This window comes from Littorina saxatilis, linkage group LG9 (genome assembly GCF_037325665.1).
Source record: "Littorina saxatilis isolate snail1 linkage group LG9, US_GU_Lsax_2.0, whole genome shotgun sequence".
NCBI classification, from domain to species: Eukaryota; Metazoa; Mollusca; class Gastropoda; order Littorinimorpha; family Littorinidae; genus Littorina; species Littorina saxatilis.
Genome location: NC_090253.1, coordinates 66696676 through 66707904, shown reverse-complemented (window position 1 = coordinate 66707904; position 11229 = coordinate 66696676). Strand labels below are relative to the sequence as shown.

The window sequence follows — 11229 nt, the reverse complement described above, 5'->3', positions numbered from 1 at the left end:
CCCATGTCACATCTTGTCCCATGTCACATCTTGTCCCATGTCACATCTTGTCCCATGTCACATCTTGTCCCATGTCACATCTTGTCCCATGTCACATCTTGTCCCATGTCACATCTTGTCCCATGTCACATCTTGTCCCATGTCACATCTTGTCCCATGTCACATCTTGTCCCATGTCACATCTTGTCCCATGTCACATCTTGTCCCATGTCACATCTTGTCCCATGTCACATCTTGTCCCATGTCACATCTTGTCCCATGTCACATCTTGTCCCATGTCACATCTTGTCCCATGTCACATCTTGTCCCATGTCACATCTTGTCCCATGTCACATCTTGTCCCATGTCACATCTTGTCCCATGTCACATCTTGTCCCATGTCACATCTTGTCCCATGTCACATCTTGTCCCATGTCACATCTTGTCCCATGTCACATCTTGTCCCATGTCACATCTTGTCCCATGTCACATCTTGTCCCATGTCACATCTTGTCCCATGTCACATCTTGTCCCATGTCACATCTTGTCCCACGTCACATCTTGTCCCACGTCACATCTTGTCCCACGTCACATCTTGTCCCACGTCACATCTTGTCCCACGTCACATCTTGTCCCACGTCACATCTTGTCCCACGTCACATCTTGTCCCATGTCACATCTTGTCCCACGTCACATCTTGTCCCACGTCACATCTTGTCCCACGTCACATCTTGTCCCACGTCACATCTTGTCCCATGTCACATCTTGTCCCATGTCACATCTTGTCCCATGTCACATCTTGTCCCATGTCACATCTTGTCCCATGTCACATCTTGTCCCATGTCACATCTTGTCCCACGTCACATCTTGTCCCACGTCACATCTTGTCCCACGTCACATCTTGTCCCACGTCACATCTTGTCCCATGTCACATCTTGTCCCACGTCACATCTTGTCCCACGTCACATCTTGTCCCACGTCACATCTTGTCCCACGTCACATCTTGTCCCACGTCACATCTTGTCCCACGTCACATCTTGTCCCATGTCACATCTTGTCCCATGTCACATCTTGTCCCATGTCACATCTTGTCCCATGTCACATCTTGTCCCATGTCACATCTTGTCCCATGTCACATCTTGTCCCATGTCACATCTTGTCCCACGTCACATCTTGTCCCACGTCAAATCTTGTCCCACGTCACATCTTGTCCCACGTCACATCTTGTCCCATGTCACATCTTGTCCCACGTCACATCTTGTCCCACGTCACATCTTGTCCCATGTCACATCTTGTCCCATGTCACATCTTGTCCCATGTCACATCTTGTCCCATGTCACATCTTGTCCCATGTCACAGCTTGTCCCATGTCACATCTTGTCCCACGTCACATCTTGTCCCACGTCACATCTTGTCCCACGTCACATCTTGTCCCACGTCACATCTTGTCCCACGTCACATCTTGTCCCACGTCACATCTTGTCCCACGTCACATCTTGTCCCATGTCACATCTTGTCCCATGTCACATCTTGTCCCATGTCACATCTTGTCCCATGTCACATCTTGTCCCATGTCACATCTTGTCCCACGTCACATCTTGTCCCACGTCAAATCTTGTCCCACGTCACATCTTGTCCCATGTCACATCTTGTCCCATGTCACATCTTGTCCCATGTCACATCTTGTCCCATGTCACATCTTGTCCCATGTCACATCTTGTCCCATGTCACATCTTGTCCCATGTCACATCTTGTCCCATGTCACATCTTGTCCCACGTCACATCTTGTCCCACGTCACATCTTGTCCCAGGTCACATCTTGTCCCACGTCACATCTTGTCCCACGTCACATCTTGTCCCACGTCACATCTTGTCCCATGTCACATCTTGTCCCATGTCACATCTTGTCCCATGTCACATCTTGTCCCATGTCACATCTTGTCCCATGTCACATCTTGTCCCATGTCACATCTTGTCCCATGTCACATCTTGTCCCATGTCACATCTTGTCCCATGTCACATCTTGTCCCATGTCACATCTTGTCCCATGTCACATCTTGTCCCATGTCACATCTTGTCCCATGTCACATCTTGTCCCATGTCACATCTTGTCCCATGTCACATCTTGTCCCATGTCACATCTTGTCCCATGTCACATCTTGTCCCATGTCACATCTTGTCCCATGTCACATCTTGTCCCATGTCACATCTTGTCCCATGTCACATCTTGTCCCATGTCACATCTTGTCCCATGTCACATCTTGTCCCATGTCACATCTTGTCCCATGTCACATCTTGTCCCATGTCACATCTTGTCCCATGTCACATCTTGTCCCATGTCACATCTTGTCCCATGTCACATCTTGTCCCATGTCACATCTTGTCCCATGTCACATCTTGTCCCACGTCACATCTTGTCCCACGTCACATCTTGTCCCACGTCACATCTTGTCCCACGTCACATCTTGTCCCACGTCACATCTTGTCCCACGTCACATCTTGTCCCACGTCACATCTTGTCCCACGTCACATCTTGTCCCACGTCACATCTTGTCCCACGTCACATCTTGTCCCACGTCACATCTTGTCCCACGTCACATCTTGTCCCACGTCACATCTTGTCCCATGTCACATCTTGTCCCACGTCACATCTTGTCCCACGTCACATCTTGTCCCACGTCACATCTTGTCCCACGTCACATCTTGTCCCACGTCACATCTTGTCCCACGTCACATCTTGTCCCATGTCACATCTTGTCCCATGTCACATCTTGTCCCATGTCACATCTTGTCCCATGTCACATCTTGTCCCATGTCACATCTTGTCCCATGTCACATCTTGTCCCATGTCACATCTTGTCCCACGTCACATCTTGTCCCACGTCACATCTTGTCCCATGTCACATCTTGTCCCACGTCACATCTTGTCCCACGTCACATCTTGTCCCACGTCACATCTTGTCCCATGTCACATCTTGTCCCATGTCACATCTTGTCCCATGTCACATCTTGTCCCATGTCACATCTTGTCCCATGTCACATCTTGTCCCACGTCACATCTTGTCCCACGTCACATCTTGTCCCACGTCACATCTTGTCCCACGTCACATCTTGTCCCACGTCACATCTTGTCCCATGTCACATCTTGTCCCATGTCACATCTTGTCCCATGTCACATCTTGTCCCATGTCACATCTTGTCCCATGTCACATCTTGTCCCATGTCACATCTTGTCCCATGTCACATCTTGTCCCATGTCAAATCTTGTCCCACGTCACATCTTGTCCCACGTCACATCTTGTCCCACGTCACATCTTGTCCCATGTCACATCTTGTCCCATGTCACATCTTGTCCCATGTCACATCTTGTCCCATGTCACATCTTGTCCCATGTCACATCTTGTCCCATGTCACATCTTGTCCCATGTCACATCTTGTCCCACGTCACATCTTGTCCCAGGTCACATCTTGTCCCAGGTCACATCTTGTCCCAGGTCACATCTTGTCCCACGTCACATCTTGTCCCATGTCACATCTTGTCCCATGTCACATCTTGTCCCATGTCACATCTTGTCCCATGTCACATCTTGTCCCATGTCACATCTTGTCCCATGTCACATCTTGTCCCATGTCACATCTTGTCCCATGTCACATCTTGTCCCATGTCACATCTTGTCCCATGTCACATCTTGTCCCATGTCACATCTTGTCCCACGTCACATCTTGTCCCACGTCACATCTTGTCCCACGTCACATCTTGTCCCACGTCACATCTTGTCCCACGTCACATCTTGTCCCACGTCACATCTTGTCCCACGTCACATCTTGTCCCATGTCACATCTTGTCCCATGTCACATCTTGTCCCATGTCACATCTTGTCCCATGTCAAGTCTTGTCCCATGTCACATCTTGTCCCATGTCAAGTCTTGTCCCATGTCAAATCTTGTCCCATGTCACATCTTGTCCCATGTCACATCTTGTCCCATGTCACATCTTGTCCCATGTCACATCTTGTCCCACGTCACATCTTGTCCCACGTCACATCTTGTCCCACGTCACATCTTGTCCCACGTCACATCTTGTCCCACGTCACATCTTGTCCCATGTCACATCTTGTCCCATGTCACATCTTGTCCCATGTCACATCTTGTCCCATGTCACATCTTGTCCCATGTCACATCTTGTCCCATGTCACATCTTGTCCCATGTCACATCTTGTCCCATGTCACATCTTGTCCCATGTCAAATCTTGGGCAGATCTCAGCTTGTCAACATAATCCTTCACATGCGAAGGAAGGTATAATTGACATGATGGTGGAAGGAAGGTATAATTGACATGATGGTGGAAGGAAGGTATAATTGACATCATGGTGGAAGGAAGGTATAATTGACATCATGGTGGAAGGAAGGTATAATTGACATCATGGTGGAAGGAAGGTATAATTGACATGATGGTGGAAGGAAGGTATAATTGACATGATGGTGGAAGGAAGGTATAATTGACATGATGGTGGAAGGAAGGTATAATTGACATCATGGTGGAATGTTGGCGTACCTCATTTTAAACAGCTTTTCAGGAGAAGACAACTCTTTATTCTTATCATGAAATAATGTCAATATTTGTTCCTGGTATGAAACAAAAAGATAAAAACATATTGAAGAGAATATTTTCACGGAGAATGATTTACTTAGCCTAAAGCCCTAAAGCACAAAAACATCAAACTCGCCAAGAATAGAGTTACGCCAAAATTCTACGACGACATCAGTATGTTTAATTGCCAGTGAACGGTTCTTTTTCTTCAGCGTTCAATGAACGGTTCACTTTTACAAGAAACTTACCTAAAATGGTTCAGATATTATCTTAAAAATTTTTATTTTTATTTTTGTTACTGCTTAATTTTTTTGTTTAACTCGGCAAGAATTGGATTAGCTTTGTTTTGTCCAATGGGACTGTGATCATAAATGAAAGACGTTTGTGAAAATGGCAAATATAAATTCGACTGACTGACCACTTGTACATTCGTATGACTATAATCTCTGTGACTGGGTTTGTATAAAAAAAATGTGGTGTTGCATTTTATCTGTGTGTTAAAATGATGTGGTGTTGCATTCTGTCTTTGTGTTAAGATAATGTGGCATTGCATGGTGTCTTTGTTTGAAAATAATGCAGCGTTGCATTTTGTCTTTATGTTTAAATGATACAGCATCATATTTTTGTTTTTTTGTTATAATGAAAATGATCATTTTCTCTTGTGTGCTATGTACAGTTGTTTTACAAAGCGTAAAAATCAAAACTTGCTCAAATGCTGTGACATTGATTGGAGGTGGGCAGTCTTGTGACGATAGTGGCAATCACTGTGTTTGACTGATAGGATTGATGTTCAGGAATAACTCTGTCCCCCGATAGAATTGATGTCTAGGAATAACTCTGTCCCCCGATAGAATGGAGCATGTTCGGAAATAACCCTGTCCACTGATAGAATAGAACATGTTCAGGAATAACTCTGTCCCCCGATAGAATGGAGCATGTTCAGGAATAACTCTGTCCCCCGATAGAATTGATGTCTAGGAATAACTCTGTCCCCCGATAGAATAGAGCATGTTCGGAAATAACCCTGTCCACGGATAGAATAGAACATGTTGAGAAGTATTACTCTGTCCATTGATAGAATAGAACATGTGGGGAGATGTCGACTGATAGAATAGAACATGTTGAGAAGTAACTCTGTCCACTGATAGAATAGAACATATGGGGAAATAACTCTGTCCACTGATAGAATAGAATATATAGGGAAATAACTCTGCCGACTGATAGAATAGAACATGTTGGGGAAATAACTCTGTCCACTGATAGAATAGAACATGTTGAAAAATAACTGTCCACTGATAGAATAGAACAATGATGTCTTGCCTGGATTCAAGAGGCACAACTCTACCATGCTTATACAAACTCTGATAGAGTTATCTCTATAATCATCTTTTATTCTTCTTGCTGGCACTGATTTGTGTAGATGTGCTCTTTTGTCACTGATTGGTGGCAATGTATGCCTTCCTATCTGTTTGACTGGTGCGTTTTGCTCATTGATTATTGTGTTGTTTGCTTGTCAATGAGTTATTGCAGCCTTGTAGCATTCCACGTAGGGTGTATGCATGTTGATGGGGACTGATGAGGTTTGTTGTGTCCATTAATCATGAGTGTGTTATACTTAAATTACAGCAAGTTTGTTAAGTGCTATCTCCCTTTTAAAACAACACAAAATCTGAGAGAGATAGGTCTTGTTCTTTTCAGTGTTGATGTGTGTAGGGGGGGGGGGGGGGAGCAGGCACTAGAATCATCCGGTCGTATAAGGGAGGGAGATTTAAAATGGAGGGGATTTTCAGAGGTTATGAACAGAAACTTTAAGTTCTTGAAAGGAAGGTTGCAGTGCACCAAGTGTTTTTCTGTAGTGTTTATGCCAGAGAAGAGGGATCATATCGCTCATGTTATGTTGAAAGCAACAGGCAATTTGCATTTAAAGAAAACAAAAAATAACAACAGTCTCAAGGCAGAGACAATACAGAGATCCAAAAACAAGTATGTGTAGTCAAGATGTGTATGAATAGATTGTGATGTCAACCCTATGTGTCAAAGAGACATGGTCCAGATACACTTGACATGTAGATCCTGGCAAACATGTGAAAGATAGTTGATGACCATTCACATTCTGGAAAAAACACTTTTTGGACCTCTAATTAATTTGGACTTGTCACCATTTTGTCCATTTTCTTCTTCATTTGATTTAGTTTTACAGGATTTATCGCTATAATTGTATTGGTCAGGCTACTTGCTGGCTGTCAATTAGACTGACATTCAGGCAGGATTTTATTTGATCTCTAGCAGCTGGAGTAACTTTAGATCAAGAGCTTCACTCTACTATAGGTCTGAACAAAGATCTTCCTGATTGCAGCAACGTTTTGTTCCTTTCTGTCTGCCTTTCGTTTTATGCCTTTTATTTGTCGCTGCAGTACTTTCATCTTGCCGTCTCAATTCTAATTTAGATGTTTAATTTTACACGAGACCTGGCCTCTAACTTAATTTACAACATGCTTTGATAATCAGATCATTATTGCGACTGTACATCAAACCTTCGTGAGATGAAGACAAAATGTAGTGCATGTGAACTCAGTATTCATTTGAAACGCTGGTTTTGCTGTGCTTCTTTTCTGCCTTCCTTTGTTTATGCTAAGGACGGGATCTGATCTTTTGACTCCAACAAGCTCAATGCACTACAGCTGTCTTCTTAGACTCACACACATTTAGCCTTGTCAAGGCTCATCAATGTTTTCAAAGCCGACGATGATGATGATGATGATGAGAGATGGAGCATGCATGTGTTCATGTTTTCTGAGCCCCAAGACTTTCTCTGTGAGCCTGGAATGTTTATGGTAGGCATGTGTGCACAGGGGTGTGTTCACATGCTGAATTCACAGGTCATGCATTGCTGAATTCCCAGGTCATGCATTGCTGAATTCCCAGGTCATGCATTGCTGGAGGGTGAACACCATCTTCAATGTTGACATCACAACATCGCTAAATGGGACTGTGTTTTTGTTTTTATGTTAAAGTGTCCTTTAAGCCCGCTACTAACTGCAGCCAAACAAGGTCGCCAAACAAGGTCGCCAAACGTTACACCGTGCCTGGTTCGGTGTACTAACTAGCGGCGAAATGTATCGGTGATACCGGTCATATGATCAAGAAATATCACGTGAGAAGACTCCTGATTGGTTGACAGCGTTATAACCGTCAATATCGTCACTCTTCAAGGATGGAGATACAAAATATTCAACCAATGAAAAGTCAGTTTGCCGATGACGCGCCAAACGTTTGCCGGATTGTATCGCCGACTGTACCGCTGCAACCCAAAAATAGGGGAATCCCCTGATTTGATGACGTCGCCGAACTAGTTGGGCTGTAGTTAGTAGCGGGCTTTACAGTTTTGTTGTGAGACGTGGCAAGCTTTGTGCGTTTTAATGACAATACTGAAAAAGAAACATGGTGCGTCTGTTTCCAATTATCAACGTCAAATGTGTAGAAATATGATTCACCTTGCTTTGTTTCTATCTGCTGACGGTGGTTGGATGTAAAATAACTCAATTCTTGCTTCAAGTGCCTGTGGCGTCCCCGGTCTATTGCTTTGAATTGTGACAGTCTATGATAAAAGGATTTTAGTTCAAGTGGCAGTTTTTAACTGAGAAAAAATAAAAGGTCTTTGATGCTAAAATGAAAAAGGTTCTAAGGTCATCTCTTCTGATTGTTGTTACATCCAATGTTGATACCCTGGGGGATGTTGGGAAGATATCTTCAGTTTCGAGACAGAAGCAAGATAAAATCATGGTTTTATTTGACATTTATGAAAGTAAAAAAAGACTTTTGATCAATTATTTTTTTTAAGGACAAAATACTGTGGATTATTGCTTCAGTGTTTCGGTGTGTGTGAGCATGTGGAAGAATTGTAACTGGAAAAACCATACATTAACACATTAACACATTAACCTTTTTTTAACTTTTAATTGTTGAGTGGACAGTTATTTTAATGTCTTGTGTGCAATCTGGAGAGGACCGTCTAATCAGCAGCTATTTGTTCACACTGTGTGTGTTATCTTATGTTCAAGATGATTTCACACACTGTGTTGTCTTATGTTCAAGATGATTTCACACACTGTGTTGTCTTATGTTCAAGATGATTTCACACACTGTGTTATCTTATGTTCAAGATGATTTCACACACTGTGTTATCTTATGTTCAAGATGATTTCACACACTGTGTTATCTTATGTTCAAGATGATTTCACACACTGTGTTATCTTATGTTCAAGATGATTTCACACACTGTGTGTTGTCTTATGTTCAAGATGATTTCACACACTGTGTTGTCTTATGTTCAAGATGATTTCACACACTGTGTTATCTTATGTTCAAGATGATTTCACACACTGTGTTGTCTTATGTTCAAGATGATTTCACACACTGTGTTGTCTTATGTTCAAGATGATTTCACACACTGTGTTATCTTATGTTCAAGATGATTTCACACACTGTGTTATCTTATGTTCAAGATGATTTCACACACTGTGTGTTATCTTATGTTCAAGATGATTTCACACACAGTGTGTTATCTTATGTTCAAGATGATTTCACACACTGTGTTATCTTATGTTCAAGATGATTTCACACACTGTGTTATCTTATGTTCAAGATGATTTCACACACAGTGTGTTATCTTATGTTCAAGATGATTTCACACACTGTGTTATCTTATGTTCAAGATGATTTCACACACTGTGTTATCTTATGTTCAAGATGATTTCACACACTGTGTTATCTTATGTTCAAGATGATTTCACACACTGTGTTATCTTATGTTCAAGATGATTTCACACACTGTGTTATCTTATGTTCAAGATGATTTCACACACTGTGTTATCTTATGTTCAAGATGATTTCACACACTGTGTTGTCTTATGTTCAAGATGATTTCACACACTGTGTTATCTTATGTTCAAGATGATTTCACACACTGTGTGTTATCTTATGTTCAAGATGATTTCACACACTGTGTTATCTTATGTTCAAGATGATTTCACACACTGTGTTGTCTTATGTTCAAGATGATTTCACACACTGTGTTATCTTATGTTCAAGATGATTTCACACACTGTGTTATCTTATGTTCAAGATGATTTCACACACTGTGTTGTCTTATGTTCAAGATGATTTCACACACTGTGTTATCTTATGTTCAAGATGATTTTATTTTTGTGATCAAATTGAATAAATGATCTGCAAACTGTATTCCAGACTTGTTTCCTTTCAAGAGCTTACATTGTGTGCTGACCGCTGACTGTCAATGGGACAATGTACACACACACACACACACACACACACACACACAAAGCATGCACACACACTCACACAAACACACTTTCGACTTGGACAACAAAGTTTCCATTGCTTGAAAAACTGCACATATAATACTGTTCACCTAATTGTCAAATGAAATTGTGACTTAGTTAGCCCAACAATACTACAGCTGCCAAGGCTATCACTTCATGGAGGTACAGGTTGTCGTTTATCTTTCCCAAGAAGACAGTAGTTTCCTGTTGGGTGAATGATTTGTTGTGTGCTGCGTTTAAAGACACTGTACTTCTGTTGAAAACATTATTCAGACCTGGGAACCCATACGATTTCGCCGTATTTTGTACGCATGATTGTCGAGAATACGCTCAGTACGGTCAGTGGGAAAAAAATACGACGAGAAAAATTCCTAGACTACTTTTCTTCACAGGCCCATCCTGAAGCCGATCCAGTATTTTGGCACATGATTACGTCGCTATATTAGCCGCCGTCGAAAAAAATATAATCGGTTCGTGTCAATCAATCAAAACAACCAGGCAAACGAAAGTACGGTATTTGGCGAAATCGGCTCCGAGAATAAACAAGTGAAACAAAGAAGAAAAGTGAAAAAGTTTGAAGAAAAATATCACACACACACAATTTGTAACCAACACACACATGTAGTCCCGCCCGGAAAAAGCTTTTTTGGGATGATTTACAACTTTTGCGCACATTTCGAGCAGACGAAAACACAACATGGCGGCTCTCGCTCCTCCAACTATCGCGAGACACATAAAAACGAAATCTCGCGCGCGCGCGAGATCCTGATACATCCGGTGTTTCTCTGTACGCTTGTCACGACGACTTGTTGACAAACGAAAATTCGCGAAAGAAAGAGAAAAGCGCCGAGTCTTGAGTAGAGAGCTAATAAAGTACCGGTAATCGCTAATCGAGCGAAATGAAAATCCGCGGCGACTTCCATTAGGTGAATTACTATTCAAGTTTAGGTAACGTTTTAGCCGCATCTTTTTATAAGCCGCAATGAGATTTTTTTTTAAAAGTCGCGGCTTGTAGTCCCGTCAAATACTGTACAGTTTGTGTCAGTAAAAATTGGAAAAAACCATTTGTTTTAAATGTATAGGTAAACTTAATTAACGGTGTGACGGACGCGCATGAGGCATGTTTTAATCATGGATGTGCAAACGCTGTGTGGAGTACGTTCATTTTTTTGAAAATACACCAAGTTTGTTTGAGAATACTCAAAGTGCAAAACAGGGGTTCCCAGGTCTGATTATTACTATCGTGGATCATCCCAGGCCTTGTAGTGTAGCATTGTATGGCACCATCCCAGGCCTTGTAGTGTAGCATTGTATGG

At 42.3% G+C, this 11229-nt stretch overlaps 1 long non-coding RNA gene across 1 annotated transcript; it reads left to right on the top strand.

The window, feature by feature from the left end:
- The first annotated feature begins 3791 nt into the window (after nucleotides 1-3791).
- On the top strand, nucleotides 3792-10652 carry LOC138976882 (uncharacterized). The gene is made up of 2 exons (XR_011459204.1): nucleotides 3792-7450; nucleotides 7497-10652. It is a non-coding gene; the product is annotated as an uncharacterized lncRNA (long non-coding RNA).
- The last annotated feature ends 577 nt before the right edge of the window (nucleotides 10653-11229 follow it).